A 19,669-nucleotide genomic window follows, 5' to 3' on the forward strand; every position below is an offset into this window, starting at 1 on the left:
TTGTTTTCGCTTTCGTATAGCTTTCCCGTGCCAGCACTTCCATGCAAGTCTTAGAGTTTAAGCAGATGTGAATTGGCTCTCATGCACTGAGGCAGTATGGTTAATGAACAGAATTCTTAAAAAAAACTATTGAAATATAATTGACAAAATGCTGTATATACTTAATGTAGAACATGGTGAGTTTGGTGAGACGTATATGCTTGTGAAATCATCATTATAATCTGTGCTGTAAACACAGCCATTACCTCCAAAAGTTTCCTTCTGTCCTTATTATTTTTTTTTCTGTCCTTATTATTAATGTCATTTTGTAATAAGGACATTTATCATAACATTCACACCCTTAGAAAATTATGAAATACGCAATACAGGACTGAAGAGAGCTCCTGTCTGAGAATCGTGAAAAACAGGGTGCTGGCTCTCTTTCCACAAGCATCCATTTAAGAATATATTTTGGGAGCTTAATCTTTGCCAGATATGATTTTAAACCACATCTGTATATTTCATTATTCAATACCCAAGCCAACCCAACAAGGAAGACAGTATAATTGTCACCAAATTGTGGATTAAGAACCTGAGACCCAGAGATGAAAAGTGATTCACTTAAATTTACACAAGTAACAGGTGATGTTACTTGTTTTGCCGATTCATTTTTATCTATAGATCCAGTTCTTCATTGGTAAAATTGATGAGTTTCAGCAAATGATTTCTAAAGTCTCTCCTGCTTCTCAAATTCATTGATGTCCTCCTCTAGCAACTTTATTTCAATGTTAGGAAAATGACCTATTTCATCTCTATTCATTTACAAATCCGATTTTTTTCAATGTTAGGAAAATGACCTATTTCATCTCTATTCATTTACTTCCTCCGATTTTTTTTTCTCTTCTGAGGCTATTTAGAAATAAACTGTGCAATTTTTTCTTTGGAGTTGCCTAATTTTATAAACAGATCCCTGAAGTCAGTGAGTCCTTAAGTAAAATTAACATTTTAATTTTCTTTCTGCAGTGCCCAGCACCAAATATAGCAGGGGGTCCATAGTAGGTTCACTTGAAATGTTGAATTTTGAATGTGTATGCATGTATATTATTTGGATCTTGCTTTGCTCCCTGGATTACAAACTCACTGAAGACTCTATGCCGACATTTGAGTTGGGGAAGGGGCAACAATTAGATCTAATTTGCCAAAAGTTAATTTTGAACTGCTAGACTGCAGCCCATTTCTCATCTTGAGTCTCAGCTCCAAAAAGAAACAGCATGCAGTGTTTTCTCTGTATTTCAGCATTTTGTATACCCAGAGCATTTGGGAGTCTTGCTGCCTTTATTCACTTCTGCAGATGGAGACATTAATCTCCTCTGAGCTCATGACCGGTTAACTTCCCACATTGCGAATATTTTACCATTTGTCCCAAGTTTTATGTGGGAGCAGAGAATGGGCATGAGATAAAAGTAAGGATTTTAGGGTGCTACTCACCACATTCTCTATATTCCAGTAATTATTAAAAATGAGCAAACTAAAAAAAAAATGAGCAAAGTATTTAGAATCCAAATTTTAGAGATAGCACCAAGGAGAAATAACATGAATTAAAAGAGTTCATCTTCCTTAGAAAAAGAGTCAAACTTTCACATAAATTATTAATATTCTATGGCATTTTCATGTATAATTTCATTTTTCTCTCTTCTCCTCCCCCTCTGGGCTGTCACTCACTGACAATAAGAATTGTTAATTTTAAAATTGGGCTTCTTCAGTACTTTTTTCTCCCTGCTGTTTAGTTTTATGAACTGAAAAGCTTTAAAATAAAATTCATATTTGATTTTGTTAAGCCCCTATTTCTCATAAAGCCTGTTGGTCTGTTTCATATTTTCACAGGCTAGAGTATTAATGAATAAACACACAGTTTCAGAGGGCAATTTCCCATTGCATTTTTAAAGATGACTTTTTTTTCAGGCAATGGATTATTTCAAATCAGTAGACAGACACACACAATGTGTGTTCCTTTCTTTTTTTTTTTTTTTAAGAGGGAGAAAGAAGGAGGGGTGAGGAGTGGCAGAGGGAGAGAGAGAATCTCAAGCAGACTCCCGACTGAGCACGAAGCCCAACGCAGGTTCCATCTCCCCACCCTAAGATCACGACCTGAGCTGAAATCAAGAGTCAGATGCTTGACCAACGAGCAACGAGCCCCCCCAGGGGCCCCTGTGCTCCTCATATTTTAGATGGTAGGTTTCTAAGGCCTATTCTTAACTCTTCACTGGCTCTGGCTTAACCAATCCATTAAGCTAGGAGGATTTTAACTATTTTTCTTTCTGTTATTATATTTTAATATTAATCTCACCAAAGGAATGATAGCTCATTCTGGCACTTGATCTTGGAAAAGTCATTTTCAAATTCAGAAGTTTTCAGGAAGATAACTAATGGGAGGTAGTCTCAGTATTTTTCAGCTATTAATTCTAAAGCAATGAAATATGATGGCATTGAAAATCAATCGTGCTGGTTCCTAGTGAGGAATGAGAAAGAAAAGGAAGGAAGGAGGAAAGGAAGAGTGGGAGGGAGAGAGGAAGAGGGAAAAGGGGAAGAGCAGAGAGACAGGACTGGAGGGAAGCAGAGGGAGAAAAGGAAAGAAAGAAGGTAGGTAGGCAGACCATATGTTACAAGGAAAGAAGGAAGAAAAAAACGTAACTGAGAGATAAAACATCCTAGAGATAGCCTCTGGCTTCTGGAAGAGTGATTGCTTTCACTTCTTGTCCAGTTTGGTCGCAATGGGAGCATTAGCTAATACAGAACTCCACGGCATGCTACGCACAATACTTTTAACATGATGGTTTGGGTTTTTCATCTTTAGAGACAGATACGTTTAAAAGAAAATGAATGAATCGATAACATTATTATGGTTATTTAACCATCTCTGGCCTAGTGATACTCTGTTTTTAGCTGATAATATGCCATTTTTTCTTTTTTATATTTCTACTTATATTCCTAATAGAAGTAGACTCTTTAAGACTCTTTAAGAATCAATATGCAAATGCTAGTACCAGAACCATAGAGCAGAGGAAGACTTGCATGCCCACATACAACCAAACCATATACACACTCCCACACCTTGGCCCTATAATTGAATTATGAAAACTTAACCTTAGAGACTATCTAGGGTAGACCTTTCACTCCATAAATTCAAAGAAAAGATATCAAAGAAGTTAGATGATTGGCTCAAGGTTATGGATTAATCATGATCATTTGTGTATGGAAGCATAGAGATAGCATACCAGATTGTGATGCATAGAATGTTTGAATTCACACACATACAAATCAACAAACAAGTATTTGCAATTATAGGAATTCTTATGGGGAGAGGGAAACTTAAGTGTTGAAGAGAGCAAGAGTGAAGCCTATTGAGAAAGGCACTTAATATATATTTCTGCAACTTCTGAGCCCATAATTTTATATATGCTTTTCATCCAGTACTCATGATGACTCTGTATGGTAGATGTTATTCACAATTGACAAATGACATGATTATTCTGAGAATTAAAAATCTTGACAAAAGAATAAAGCAAGGGTTTAAACCCAGGCCTGTCTCAGTTGGTTGTCCATTTTATTTACTTAATAAAATATTTAGAATTTAAAGCATGGATAATAATAGTTCACACTGGTATACAGCTTTTGCATTTTCTCACAATTCTTTATTACCCACCAGTCATTTATTTGAGACATATTTATTGAGAATTTACTACTGGTAACCTCTATACTATGTGCGGAGGGTAGATAAAGACCTTCTGTTCCTGGGAGCTTACCATATGGTACTGTTGTTCAGGAAGTATGGCAAGGTGTCATAACACAGGTGTAAATGACACAATAATTCAAAGATAGGAATGATCACTCTTTGTTCTTAAACCATCAGAAGTTTTCCTGGAAGAAATAGCCTCTTTTCTCCCCCAGACTCTTGATCAATTGGAGGAACTGTGTTCCATGAGAGAGGATGGCAGAAATCAAGGAACAGGTGTTTGAAAGCAGAGAGCATATTTAAGGATCTCTGAGAGATACAGTCTGACCAAAGTGCTCCTACTGTGAAAAAGTGTCCTACACAACAATTTTGGATAGAGAGAGTGAGCTCATGTTCCAGAAACCTCTGACCATGGTAAGAATTTTCAGTCTTATTCAGTAGGTGACACAAAGCCATGGAAGGTCCTTGAAAAGTTGTCACATGATAAGGTGTCAGGTGATAAAAACTGGTTTGAAATCTTCCTCAAGTGCTTGCCAGCTGTGCACTGATGACCAACCCGTGAGTACTCTTGAGCCTTGGTTTCTTCATTTGTAAAATGTGGAATAAAATATTAGTCCTCTCTTGCCACATTACTGCTAGGTAACAAATGTCTCCAAACTGGCTTCCTTACACTTGTTTTCAATATGTAGGCGGGCTTTGTATCTTCAGATCCGGCTTGGGTTCAAGGGAACAACTTGGCCTCAGATTGCTTGTTGAATTCAGATCTGTTCTATGGATATTTATTTTGGAGCCCAGTTTGAACAATGACAGTCGTTACCAATGAGTCCAGATTTCTGGGAAATGGATTCTAGAATCTCTCTCTATCATCTCTATCTCTATCTATCATCTCTATCTCTATCTCTATCTCTATCTCTATCTCTATCTCTATCTCTATCTCTATCTCTATCTATCTCTATCTCTATCTGTCTCTGTCTCTATCTCCAGGAAATATACTTGGAAGCTCTTGGAATCTGTATCTGTAGGATTAAGAGGTAGAGAAGAGTGGGCAGGAGGAAGAGTAGAACTGAATAATGTCGCAACAAAGGCCTCAGCCAATTTCATAAGATGCTCAGGAGCTAAGATCATGCCCAGAGCAGCACCACACGCATGGATATTGATCTTAATTCAATCCTGTGCCCGTGAGTCCTTGAAACGTCTGGATATTACTCTGCTTTCCTGGGTGGTATGCTGCAAGCCTCAGGAAGGAAGTGTGACCTTGGATCACATAATGCTTCCCATCTCAAGCAGCCCTTAAAGAGAGCGGACAGATGAGGCACTTTTCCTGGCAGTAATCCTAGCGCCCGGGGGATGATGCTTCTGATGATCTTTCTGACGGGATATCTGGTAACATATCACAGCATCTATCACAATTATTATCTCCACGTCTTTAAGTCCAGCTCAGAAATTACCCCTACAGGCCTCTAACTTTCTGAATCCCCATGACACTAAGACAGTTCTAGCAAAGGTTATCAATACCTTCCTTATGGCTTTTCTGGCCAAAAACACCGTGGCTGAAGAGTGCCCTTGGCCCGACCTATTCCAGCACTCCCTGTCTCCCAGGGAGCAGAAAGCGTGAGTGGGAGGACAAGGCAATGTGACTCCACGGTAGGCGAGTCCCACGTAACACAGTATGCAGAGTGTGCTCTTAGGCTTGCCAAATTTCTTTGCTTTTTCTTGTATTCTAACCTCGGGTACGACCTATATTTGAGGACAGGGAAGAAAAGGCTGCCAAGAAAGAAAGGATGAAGAGAGGAGAGTGAAACAAATGCAGTGTAGTCCAACAGACGCTCTAATAAGGAATACGCCAGGAAGGATGGAGCAGTAGAGGTGGCAATGTCACAGGGAGATCAAAGAGAATGAAGGAGTCATCAGAGCGGGAGACAAATCACGAGACTCTTAATTCTAGGAAATACACTGAGGGTCACTGGAGGGAGGAGGCGGGGGGGCAGGGTCCCCAGGTGATGGGCTTGCAGAAGGGCATGGGATGGGATGAGCACTGGGTGTGATACACTGATAAATCATTGAACACGACATCGGAAACTAAGGATGTATTATATGTTGGCTAACTGAATTTGAATAATAATGAAAAAAAAAAAACAAAAGGAATGAGGAAGGTGGATGAGGGAACAATGAACTCAGCAGTTAGTTATCATCATTCCATTAGCAAATATTTTTTGAGTGTCTATTTTGTTCCACACCTTGTGACAGGTGTCTGGGTAGACAGCAGAAAACAAGGTTGAGACCGTAGGAGTTCCTATGAAAATTGAAATATCACTGAAAAAGTGCTGGGAGCTAAGAGGGCATAATTAGAAACACAGACGACTGTAAACCAGAGAGGTCGGAGAGCTTTCCTAGCTTCAGCCATCTACATCCCACTACTTCCTTCCCCTGTATGGGTGAAGCCGGGGAGTATTTACTCATTTTATTTTGCGAGTGAAGAAATAAGCCAGAGAAATGGAAGGTCTTGCTAAAACCATAAAGTGATTTGGGGACAAAGCTAGAAAAAGATCTCTGACTGTCCTCCTTACTGTGTGTATTCACTGTGCAAGTCTGAATATTTTTGAATTTTGAAGCAACTGCTCAGAACGTAAAATTAGGAGTTTGATGCCTCTTATCAGGATATCATCATTATTTTCTCATTTTGGTTACAAGGAAACATAAGAAAATACCATCTACTCACTGTCCAGGGCACTGAGATTCAAAGCTGAGCAAGGTAAAACAGTCCATCACTCATGGACCACATAAAGTAAGGCCGAAATGGGGAAATAAAAATGATTTCACAAGTTAAAAAAGTCTGCTAAGATCTACAAAGAGAAACTACAAATTAGCCTTTGTACTTTATTATTATTAATTAATTAATTAATTTATTTTTTACAAATTTTGTTAACTCATTGAAGTACTTTACAGAAAAGTGTTACATTCTGGACCCTTTACCACATTATTATTATTATTATTATTATTATTATTTGCTTGCTGTTTGCTGTGTTAGATCCTATTCCTTTTTTTTTCTCTTTCAAGTTTCTGTTTGAATTCCAGTTAGTTAACATATGGTGTAATATTAGTTTCAGGTGGAGAATTTAGTGATTCATCACTTACATACAACACCCAGAGCTTGTCACAAGTGCCCCTCCGTCATCCTTTAACCCTCCCCCACCCTGCCCACCTCCCCTCCAGCAGCCCTCAGGGTGTTCTCTATAGTTAAGAGTCTCTATGGTTTGCCCTTCTTTTTCCTTCCCTTTACCTACGTTAATCTGTTTTGTTTCTTAAATTCCACATATAAGTGAAATCATATAACATTTGTCTTTGACTCATTTCTCTTAGCACCATATTCTCCAGCTCTATCCACATTGTTGTAAATGGTAAGATTTCACTCTTTTACATGGCTGAGTGATATTCCATTGGATATATATCTACACCACCTCTTCTTATCCATTCATCAATCAACGGACATTTGGGCTGTTCCCATCACTTGGCTATTGCTGGTAATGCTGCTACAAACATCAGGGTGCGTGTGTCCCTTCAAATCTGTATTTTTGTATCCCTTGGGTAAATACCTAGTAGTGAAATCACTGGACCATAGTTCTATTTTTAACTTTTTGAGGAACCTTCATACTGTCCTCCAGAGTGGCTGCACCACTTTGCATTCCCACCAACAATGTAAGTGGTTCCCGTTTCTCTGCATCCTGGCCAACATCTGTTGTTTCCTGAGTTGTGGATTTTAGCTGTTCTGACTGGTTTGAGAGGTGGGATCTCAGTGTAGTTTTGATTTGCATTTTCCTGGTGATGAGTTGCACCTTGAGTTTAAAGCAGTGGATTCACTTACTGACCATTTATTCTGCTGTCTATAAGCCCATATCGAATTATTTGTCCTTAAACAGCTTTTACATCTTGTGAGTTCACTCTAAAAACACACTTCAGGGATGGCCTGGGTTGCTCAGTGGTGGAGAGTCACCTTCAGCTCAAGCTGTGACCCCGGGGTCCAGGGATCGAGTCCCACATCGGGCTCCCCTTAGGGAGCCTGCTTCTCCCTCTGCCTATGTCTCTGCCTCCTTCTTTCTGTGTCTGTCATGAATAAATAAATAAAATCTTTAAAAATAAATAAATAAATAAATAAATACACACTCCCATTTTCCACACCACTATCATTTACCCAGAATAGCATAACTTTGTGTTTATATATATTTATATATATATTTATATTTGTATATTTATATATTTATATAAATTTATATTTATATATATTTATATATTATTTGTATATAATGTTTATCTCTAATGTAGCTGTATATACCATATATTATGTCATTCTATTATATGATTATGTACAAAAATAAATATGTTTAAATTTGTATGTAATATGGTATATAATAAATATATATATATACATGTTATTTATATGTGTTATATAATAATAGTTATATAACATAGTTAATTCAAAGCCCTGGTTTTTAATCCAAGCATGCAAACATTCCTCTGCTTGCCAGTAACTTGCTGGGTGCTAGGAAATATAAAGAATTCTTAGTTTCAGGGTTTAATATGGCAGGAGCTCCCAGCCTTGGGAATATGAATATACAAGGAATTTCATAAAAGTCCATTTCCCAGAGAAGTAAAATCTATTTTATAGGAGATCAAATCAACACCAGCAAAAGAAAATAATTTAAGGAGATTGATTTCCAAAAGGGATAACTTCTCAATGAATAAATCCTAACTCTAACTTAGCCACATATGATTGGCTCTAGTCACCTGTGCCTACACACCCAGTGCACATGGCTGTAATGCATGACGGGGGCTTCAGAGGCAACTAAAATATAGAAGGTTCTCTGTACCTTCACAAAAACCCCAATCCGTTGTATCTTCTTTTTTTGTTTGTTTGTTTTTTTTTTGTTTTGTTTTGTTTTGTTTTTTGTTTTGTTTTGTTTGCTTTTCCAAAGCTCAGTCTTCTTTTATTTTATAAAGTAGGAAATAAACACAAAGAAATGAAGTGACTTCCTAAAATCAAGTGCCTTGGTCACTATGCCAGGGTCAAATTCCAGTCCTATTCTTTTCTTTTCTTGCTCGGTGTTTATTGCACAAGTGTAGTTATTTATTGCATTTTGCTACAGGACTTGTGCAGAGACTCTCTCCACTTTGGTAGGGATGCTCCTCTACTCTCCAAGCCAGCGGAGCCAGTGAGGGCTGTATTGGTATGGCTTCAGGGGCAGGGTCATAAAGAGTGAGCAGACCTCGAAAGGCGGTCTAGTAGAGTCACATAACCCAAGTCAGTTTCAGTAAATCCAGTTCCCAGGAAAGGTAGTTATTGGCTGAAGGTATTAGCACCCAAGGGATGGCTGTAAGGGGATAAATGTCATTTAAGCTAAAGAAACATAGGCTATTCCCTCCAATCCATTTTACCTGGTCAGATCCTTACCGACCTCACACCAGGGTCTGTTTTAGTAGGAACAGCACCCACCTCTCTGGACAAATGAAGAGAATGAATTGGAAGATAAAATCCCGAAACTTTGAGACCCAAACTTCCAGCTTCCCCCTTGTTTCAACCATTGACTTGTAATAAGAACCCTTGCCAGGCTAGAGTTGCTGAGGAAATAAGTGTACCACTTCTTGAGTAACTTCTTTTTTTTAATCCAACCACTCTATTCATGGCAACGCATGCTGACATATATCACGTTGTGAATGATAAATAATTCATATGATGTCTCACATGATTCAGGGTCTTTCTATGAGACAGACACGTCTTCATCCACTGAAATCCTAATAATTGTTACTCTTAATACACCTCTATCATCCTAAGCATGCTGAATCTTTCTGTAAAGATGACTTTTCCCCCAAATTTAGGTGGATTGTCACAGTAAGTCTTTCAAGTATTTTATTGATGGATTTCTTGATTAGTACTTCATCTCATGGACATGTGTAAAAGCAGCAGAAGTGTCTAGAAGCTCATGGCAGGAACTGACCCATTACTGCAGGTAGCCCAGGGTTTCTCTATGATCAAGTAGCTGTAGGAGAGCAGAAGGGGAGATGATTCTATCACTAGTATGAGGGAGGGCCTCATATAACTTGATCCATTTTGTGGGTAGTACCTGTGGAATAGAACAGAGGTGAAAGGGATTTAATGAACTAGATTGCACTCTACTGCTCTGGGTACCTGATAATCACATTAAATATAACAGACCACATGAAGATGACACTTAAGGGAGCTTACTTCTGAGCTCCTGAATTAAACAGGTGCACCGGGTATTCCCCACAGCTCTCCACACATATGTGCATATGTGCCCATCCACCTCCCCCAACACACACACTCAAAATATTGCTTTTTTTTTTCCTTAATTAATCTCTATTGCAATCCATTTTTCAACATTGTAGAGGGATATTTTCATTTTGGCTTTATAGATGCAGTAATACAATTGACTAAATTGCCAAAAAAAATTCTCTTTTAGATTTCAATGAAGAAACTTCAAATTTCTTGAGTTTGAGGGTTTAAAGACAGGCAGACGGGCAGACAACAATATTGCATCTTTAAATTTTTTACTTACTTCTGTCAATATGCAATTAACACCACCAGTATCTGATTAAGATATTCCACAAGTATTTATTGGGGGCCGACTTTGTGTCTGGTACTGTTCTAGAAGCAAGGGATTTAGGTGTGAACAAAACAGACAAAAATTCTTGCCTTTGTGGGGCTTACATTTCAGTAGAATATCTTGTTTAAATTGCCTTTTGAGATTTAAAGAGCTTTCCTTCATTTCCTTTTGGTCTATTATAATTTCCATAAAAATGTTTGAAGCAGGCATTATTAGTAATGCTTTTTACAAATGAAGACAATAAAACTTAGTTAAGTGATTTCCCCCAAGTCATACAGGTGTCAGAAAGCACAGTATTTCTCTCTGATCCTAAATAATTCTCAATAATAACCTAATTGTGAATAATATGAACTTTTTCTTTCTCCCTTAAGGTCTTATTATGCTTCACTTTTATTTGCATGTTAAAAAATATAGAATGTGATACTTGGAAGTGAGTATCTAATGAACAATTCTTCTACTCAAATAATTTAAGTGTGAGCTGTAGCTCAGAGATGATCACATCTAAATAAATAAATGATGAGCTACTGTCCTTAGATATAAAGTAATGGCACTTGCTTATTAATGACCAGGATTTGTTCTACTAATAAACATAATTAAGTGGCTCTATTTAGATGCTTCAAACTTCATGTATATCCATCTAAATATCGCAGATTATGGGAGGACTGAGTATCAACTGGCTTTGGAACATGCAAGTCCAGAGGTGAATTATGATTTTCCTGCCCTCATGGACTGAACTAATAGAAAAGATTCTATAGCTAGTAATCCCAACTTATTATTGTTTACTAGTAGCAACTCTATGAAGGCAGAAACTCCTTATTTCTGTGATTACATTCCGAGTGTCTAAAAGGGTGCTTAAAAAATAAAATAAAAATAAAAATAAAATAAAATAAAATAAAATAAAATAAAATAAAATAAAATAAAATAAAATGGTTCTTAGAACAAAGTGATAGCTTAGTAATTACTTATTAAGTTAACAGTGGATATAACAATGCCTATACTATAGGGATGTACAAAATTTACTTCACTGGGCTCAGGATTGTTTGGAAACTCAACCAATAGGGGAAAAGCTTTGATCTGAGGCTATAATAAATATCAGGAGTTCGCCAGGAGAGGAGAACAGGAAGAAAAGATAGAATTTGCAAAAAAAGGTAGGTATTTATTAAATATCTTTTCATGGTGTGTCAGTATGGCAACCGTCAAGTTCTCGTATGGATCAATGAATAGAAAAAGGGTTTTTTCTTTTCTTTTCTTTTTTTTTAATTTTAAGGCTTACATGTAAAATAGCATCTGATCTGCTTTCTTTCTAATGTACATTATTTGGAAATCTCATTTGTGAGGTCAATTGGTAGGAAAGGCTCTTGGTTTTTTATTACTAGTGTTGAAAAACACCTTGCTTTCAGGGTAGCTTTTGAATGATAATCCGGCCATATAAAAAAAAAATCCAAGATCACAGTTAATTTATTATTTGGAGAATATCATTCTATTGTGTTTTCACTTTCATGCCATTACTGAGAAGTCATTGCAGGCTAAATTTTATTCCTTTTTAGATAATGTGTCTTTTCTCTCTGAAAATCCCAAATACATTTTCCATATTTGTTGTATCCCTTTAGCTGGATTCCTAACTTATGGTTGATGACATTTCTGTTCCAGATCTCCACTCCCTTTTACTTTTACTCCTCTATATATTCATTTCTGGTGGAAGTAAAAATCCATTAAAAGACATAATACATGAATAATACACATAAATATGTATTTCCCAGCCATACACTTATCAAATAGAATTGAAAAGTGCCCCAATGTGGGGCACAAAATAGATTGTAAGGCTAACCTCAGAGAGATTACAATTTAAATTATATCTGTTATCTAATTATTCAGTTTATTCTTCAAGATAAAATGCTGCTCTCTGGAAATATCAGGTATTACTGGAGTCTAGGATGTGAGTAGATAAGTTTATTGTTTGAAATGCTCCTTTATAAACTAGCAGATTGGAAAAACCATAATTTTTGTAGAGTCTTACCTTGCCCTCTAGGTTACACAAATAAAAGTGATGGCAATATACAATAAAAATATTATGAATGACTCAGACTTGAATATATTGAAGTAAAAATACTTTTAGATGGCACATTACAGTTGCAAGATGTGGTTAATAGTATAGGCTCTGAAAACAGATAATCTGGGTTCACACCCTGGCCTCACCTCTCATTAGCCACAAGACAATAGACAAATTAGTTAACTTCTCTGAGCCTCATTTTTCTTGATGTATACATTTTTTTTATTATTATAAAGCAGGACAATACATATGAAGTGCTCAGAACAGTGACTTACTCCCAGTAAATACTCAATGTAAGTTGTTAGTGGTATGGCCACATATAAAACTTTCAATTATGTTTTCCTCTTGTTAATTGATGAGCATCTAAAATGACTTTTAGATGATTTAGGAATTATATAATCATAGAACTTAAAGAAATATATATTTCATGAAGTGTAAACATATTTTGTACATGTGGGATACATGTGAACAGAGTTAAGCATTTTACCCAACATCATGTAGTCAACACTAGATCTTATCCTAAAACCTCTGTCCTTTAATGGATTTTTTCTTCAATGCACTCTCTACTAAGCTACTGATAACCATAAGCATTTGATAGAAGGATGTTAAAATATTTGGAAAAATTGGATGAGGATATATTCTAAATGCAGGTGTGGGGAACAAGATATTAATTTGAGATATGAACCAGCATGTTTTTTTTTTTTTCTCCATTTGATCCTCTTTTCAGGCTTTTGCCTAAAAATGACTTAGTTAAGTTTCCTACATTCACTAGAATGGAGTGTCAATGTACATACAATAGAACCAGTTAAAAAATTCAATTTCAATTTTTTAGATACCCGATTCTATTGTCTATGAAAATACAGAAAAATGCTTATAAAGAACCAAGTCTGGTAAAAGGAACAGATTGATTCATCAAGAAAAAGAATTATCATAAACAAGATGAGATTTCAAAATGGTTGAGACTTAGGAATGCTGAATTAAAATGTTTGAAATAAGTGGATTATTAAAAAAAGAAGAATGGGCCAATCAGTGGATTAATTTTTAGGACTTCATGTAAGATACTTGAACTACTATGGAGGTTAATGTGATTTAAGTTTTGAGGTGGGACCTCTCTTGATCCTCAGAGAATGTGATGGCCCCTCTTCATGTTTCACTCAGAAACTTTCCCCAGTTTTCCCCAGTTTTGGAGTTCTGCATTATTCATGATGGTGCTCTTTCAGTTATTCAGGAAAATAGGATGTTTTTGATGTCAGGTTTATCAGTTTAGCACTTCCCCCACCTATAACATGATGGGACTCACTAAAGGGGAAAAATATTTAAAAAAATAAATCCTTTTATATTGGATGGTATTTAGGTAGTTGGCTCAGGAAAGAGGATGCATGTGTTTTCCAAATGCTACTGTTTTCTCAAGGATGGAAATGAAACGGATGCTTTCCCACCACCACCTACTGCTGCTTTGATAACATTCTCTGATGCACCAGATGGTGGAAAACAAAGTTTCTCTGCCACAGCTCTTTTGGTTGAACAGTTATTTATGGGCCAATGGGATCCATTTATCCACCTTTATTACAGCTTTTTATCCTTACAGACAATAAATCCAAATAACATGATCCTGGTAAGTCGATAAAATTTACACAACTGATGAGCTGAAGTGTATGGGAGTATTTATTGAACTTTCTGTTCACCTAGCAGTTTATTAGTTTCTCCAAAGAACAGAGGAACACAGGAACTTTATTACAGGGAAAATCATGTCTTGTGCCTTAATAATTACACTTGCATTAGGAACAAAGGGGAACCTGCTAAAGGAAACCAGACTCATAAGCTAAAGCATCCATAAAAGGCACTGTTTTCTGGTTGTTGTTTTTTTGTTGTTTGTTTTATTTTTTTATATGTTATTCCAATGACATTTACCTACAATGTGTTGATTTAAAGTTGCATGTCTGTTTATGACAGTTCATACTACTACTACTACTACTACTACTACTACTACTACTACTATTACTACTACTACTACTACTAATCAGTATGCATGCTTATTGACAAGTGTTTCCCTGCAGACTTTAGCTATTCCTGGTTGTTTATCAGCTCATTTTTACATTATCCAACTCTTTTTCGGCCCTTGAACGGTAGCCATGAAGAGAACTGTTCTTCAAACTTGAGTTGCTTTCAAATTCTTAGGAACCCAGCAAGCCTTGAGGGGACCTGTACTCATTTTTATGTTTGCTGGACAAACGGACCCAGAGTGTTTTCATTATCAATTTCAAAGAGGAAACTCATAGTAAAAATGGGAAACTGAAATACTTATTCTGAATTTCTCCCCGTTTTTTTACTCCACACTCATTTAAAGCTAAGCGCAGTTTGAGTGATGGGAAATATTGCATTTTCTCTTTTATATGTTATGAAGATGACTTATCTTGGCCTCATGCTTTAGACCAGTGCTTCTCAAGCATGACTGTGTATATGAATGACAGATCATTGGAAAGTGCAGATTATGTTTCATCATCCCTAATGGGGCTGGATGTTCCTCAGTTCTAACCAAGATCAGTTGTTGCCTGCCTTGGACCATTTACGAAGAGCAAGATTTTAGAATTTACAATGCATTATCACATAATTGAGCTCATTGGGCATTTGCAAAGCTTTGTGATCGAAAAATGTGCAATTTGTATTATTTACCTAAAGTTATATCATGGATAAAAATCTGGATCAGGATTCTTACCCATATTTGTTGACACTAAACTCAAAATTCTTCCCAGAACAAACTATGCTGCTGTACTTTGGTGGTTCTCAACTCCAGCTGGTTATCAGGTCCACCTGACAGATGCTGATTCAGTTTGTCTGGAGTGAGTCTGGCCATCAGTATTTTTAAGAAGGGCAGGCATATTATTATAATGTTCAACCAGATTAAGAATCCCTGTTAAAATGAAGACTGCGGATAAGATGTACATTTGTCCAAGTCATTAATCATGGAGTAGGCCAGTGTTCCCCAAACTTTAATAGTATCAGAATCTGCTGAAGGGCTAGTTAAAACATAGATTGCTGGGCTTTATCTCCAAGAATTTCTGATTCAGTAGGTTTGGGGTAGGGGCTGAAGAATTTGCATTTCTGACAAATTCCTAGTTCCTGATATTGCCAGAGCAGGGACTACACCTTGAGAACCACTGGGTTAGGCTGAAATGATGATGACTCACATGAACTTTTAAAAGTTAATGAGTTTATCTCTATATTTGATTATTATAGCTCCTTAATATCCAGCCAACATGATTTATTCAGTCTCCATACTGTAAAGGCTTTCTAATAAATCATTTTCCAACAAAAATAACATGACAAGAAGGATGCTTTGTAAAGAAAATGTTGCCACAGGGTAAGTGTCTTTGTCTTCACAACAGTACTCGATTTCAAATGGGATATTTCAAGGTACTGCTTCTTTTTTTTTTTTTTTCTCAATTTACTTAAGGAAAGAAATCCATACGTCAGAGGAGAGAAAAAGGACATTATATTCCTCACTATGACTTCTTCTCTTAAATACTTCATTCAATCACTTAAATATTTTCAACAGTGACTTCATTATTATCTGCAAGTACTTAATCTCATTCTAGAGACAAAAGTGGTGAAATTTCAAGTTGTTCAAATTCACAGGGAGCAGTAGAATTTCTGGTACCTTTTTTTCACTCAGGTTATAAAAGAGAATTATTATTGTACCTTGTACAGTTATAAAAACAATTTTCCCCTAAGAAAAAGATTAAAAATTACAAATTACACAGAATTAATTTTATATTTGTAGGAAATTCGAGGTCTTCGTATTTTATCCTAGATGCAGTATAGGATGTCTAACCATAAAAACAAGAAAGGTCTTCTACAGTAACATGAAAGTGGTCAAAGAAGTAACAACAATCATAATTATGTTAATGACCAAAATGGACATTTAGCCCCAACTTCCTCGCCCTGCAATGAAAGCACACGTTTTGGTACCTGCCATACTGGAGTTGAATCCAGGCTCAGCCCCTGACTAGGGACTGAACAATTTACGTGCCTTTCACAGCAGTAGAAATAATTAGATCTACTCATTAATTGCAGTGCACATCAATAAAATGGCATCAATAAAGCATCCAATATATTACCTCGCAGGTATTAGGTGTCCAGTAAATGGTTGTATTTCTCTTCATAAAAGGTCATTAAGCCTCAGCATGGACATATTTGTCATTGGGCTATTCATGCTTTTGTAATCCCATTTCATTTGTAGGGTAGTTTACAAAATGAACAAGTTCCTTCTTGTGTCTCAACATACTTCCTTTCAGCCACAATAAATTGCAACAACTACAATATGTTAAGGATATTAAAAGATAAAACCTTTCAGCAATAACTTAAGGTATTTTGTAATCCAATCTGGGCCTAGATGACCTTAAAAAAGTAAAGTAATGCAATAAAGAATATAAATACCAAAGAAAGGTAAGAAATATCAGGATCTTGTTATGGATGTTTGCTCTAATTTTGATAAATAACAGAAAGCTATTAAAAAAAAGCTTGATTTCAAATTCTAGGACTTTTAATTTTTAAATTTTTTTTTTGGAAGGGCTCCCATCCTTGACCTCTTACTTGCATTTTTTTTTTTTATTACAGTTAGGATAGGCTAGCTTATGTTGCATAACAAGGAACACAAAACATCATTAGCTTTAAAGAAAACAAAGACATGATTGCCATACTTCACGTCCAGTGAAGGTCAGTTATAAAATTTGATCTATGTTATTCTCATTCCTAGAACCTAACAGAACGGAACATTCCAGAATACTTTTAGTAACTGTGGCATGCTCTGGCATTTAAAGCTTCCACCTAGAAGTGACAAAAGTTACTTCTGTTCACATTTTATTGGTCAAAGAAAGTCATTTGGCCAACCCTGAATTACGCTGGGAGGGGTGGGGAATGTGCCATAAGTACAGTCTTGCCATATGACCAGGCGAGAACCAAACACTTGCCAACAGCCTAAATAACTGCCACAGTATTGCTTGTTAACTCCATCTTCCAGAAACATCTCCCTGTGCTTTTTTTGGTAATGTTGGATTATGTTGGTTTCTTTCTCATCTCGATCTACACACTCTTTGCTAGTTCCTATTATTCCTCCTTCCCCAGCAGGTGGACATTAAGAATGTGCCCTTGGTAGTTTTTGTGAGTGATGTAAGAAAAGGTTTAGTTTCATTCTTTTGCATACAGATATCCAATTTTCCCATTGCCACTTGCTGAAGAGACATTGGGTGTTTTTAGCACCCTTGTCAAGACAGTTGACTGTACACATATGGGGTTTTTTCTGGACTCTAGATTCTGTTCTCCTGGTGTATGTTTCTGTTTTCATGTCAGTACCATGCTGTTTTGGTTACTATAGCTTTGTAATATACTCTGAAATCAGAAAGTGATGTTTTCAGCTCTGTTCTTTCTCAAGAATGCTTTGGCTATTTGGGAACTTTTGTGATTCTGTACAATCTTGGTTGTTTTTTCCATTTCTATAAAAAAAAAAAAAGCCATTGGAATTTTGACAGGGATTGCATTGAATCTGTAGATCACTTTAGATAGTGTGAATATTTGAACAATATTAATTCTTCTTTTTTTTTTTTTAATATTAATTCTTCTAATCCACAAACATATCTCTCCAGTTATTTGTGTCTTCTTTAATTAATTTTTAATAGAAGTGTTTTAATATTTTTAATGTACAGCTTTTCACCTTAAAGGTTAAATTTATTCTTAATTATTTTATTTTTTTAAGACTTTATGTATTTGTTCATGAGACACACAGAGAGAGAGAGATGCAGAGACAGAGGCAGAGGGAGAAGTAGGCTCCCTGGAGGGAGCCCGATGTGGGACTTGATCCCAGGACCCCAGGATCATGACTTAAGTCGAAGGCAGATGCTCAACTGCTGAACCACCCAGGCGTCCTATTGTTTTTGATCATATTGTAACTGGGATTGTTTTCTTAACCACGCCTTCCAATAGTTTGCTGTTAGTGTTTAGAAATACAATTGACTTTGTATATTGATTTTATGTCCTGCATCTTTATTAATTCATTTATTCAAACAATTTTTTTAGAAAATGTTAGGGTTCTCTCTATATAATAACATTTTGAAAACAAAAATACTTTTAATTTTTCCTTTTTGAATTGGATGCCTTTTTTTTCTTTTTCTTACCTAATTGCTCTGGCTAGGCCTTCTAGTACTATGTTGAATAGAAATGGCTAGTGTGAGCATCTTGTATTATTCTATATCTTATTTTTTTTTTTAAGATTTTATTTATTTATTCATGAGAGACAGAGAGGGAGGCAGAGACACAGGCAGAGGGAGAGGCAGGCTCCATGCAGGGATCCCGAATTGGGACTCAATCCCAGGACCCTGGGATCATGACCTGAGCTGAAGCCAGATGCTCAACCACTGGGCCACCCAGGTGCCCCTATTCTGGATGTTAGAAAAAAAGCCTTCAATTTTTTACATTGAATATTGAGTATGATGTTACTGTGGGTTTGTCACTGGTGACCTTAATTTTGTTGAGGTACATTATATCTATGCCTGATTTGTTGAGAATTTATCATAATCTTTTTCTGCATCTATGGAGATAATCATGAAAATATTCATGATTTTTATCCTTCATCCCATTATGCAATGTGTCAATGTTTATAGTTTTAGGAGAAAACCACCTCTTTCTTTAGTTTTTCATTTATTTCCATTTTACTAATTCTCCTTCATTTTAGCTTTTAAATGTGTACATGTGTAAACAATATTCCACATTCCTTTTCTCTAATCTTTCCTTCACATCTCTTTCATTGCTACCCTCAATAAAATTACTATGGTTAAGGTGTTTGATGGCTTTGCTACTAAATCCAACATTTGTGATACTGGCCTCACCGATTACTTGAAAATATTATACATAACAACAATCTTAAAGTTATCTCTTTCCTTGAGTTTCCTCCCATTAGTCTTTTGGAGTACATTCCCAAATACTGTTGCCAGATTTTCTTCCTCTATCTTTCCTTAATTAATATTTCTCTATGTTTTGTTCCTTGGTCTCCTCAACTTGTTATAAGAAGTCTCTATACTGATTGTTTCTTTTTAAAAAGATTTTATTTATTTTTTTTGAGAGTGAGAGAGAGAGCGAGAGCACAAACAGTGGAGAGCGGCAGAGAGAGAGGCAGAGGGAGAGGGAGAAGCAGATCCTTGATGATTTCTAAATGTACAAATTAAACACAAATATATATATAGATATACCCATCCATTGGTCACCTGTACATGGTTTTGCTACAGGCACTTCAAATTT

Source organism: Vulpes lagopus, chromosome 12 (genome assembly GCF_018345385.1).
Source record: "Vulpes lagopus strain Blue_001 chromosome 12, ASM1834538v1, whole genome shotgun sequence".
NCBI lineage: Eukaryota > Metazoa > Chordata > Mammalia > Carnivora > Canidae > Vulpes > Vulpes lagopus.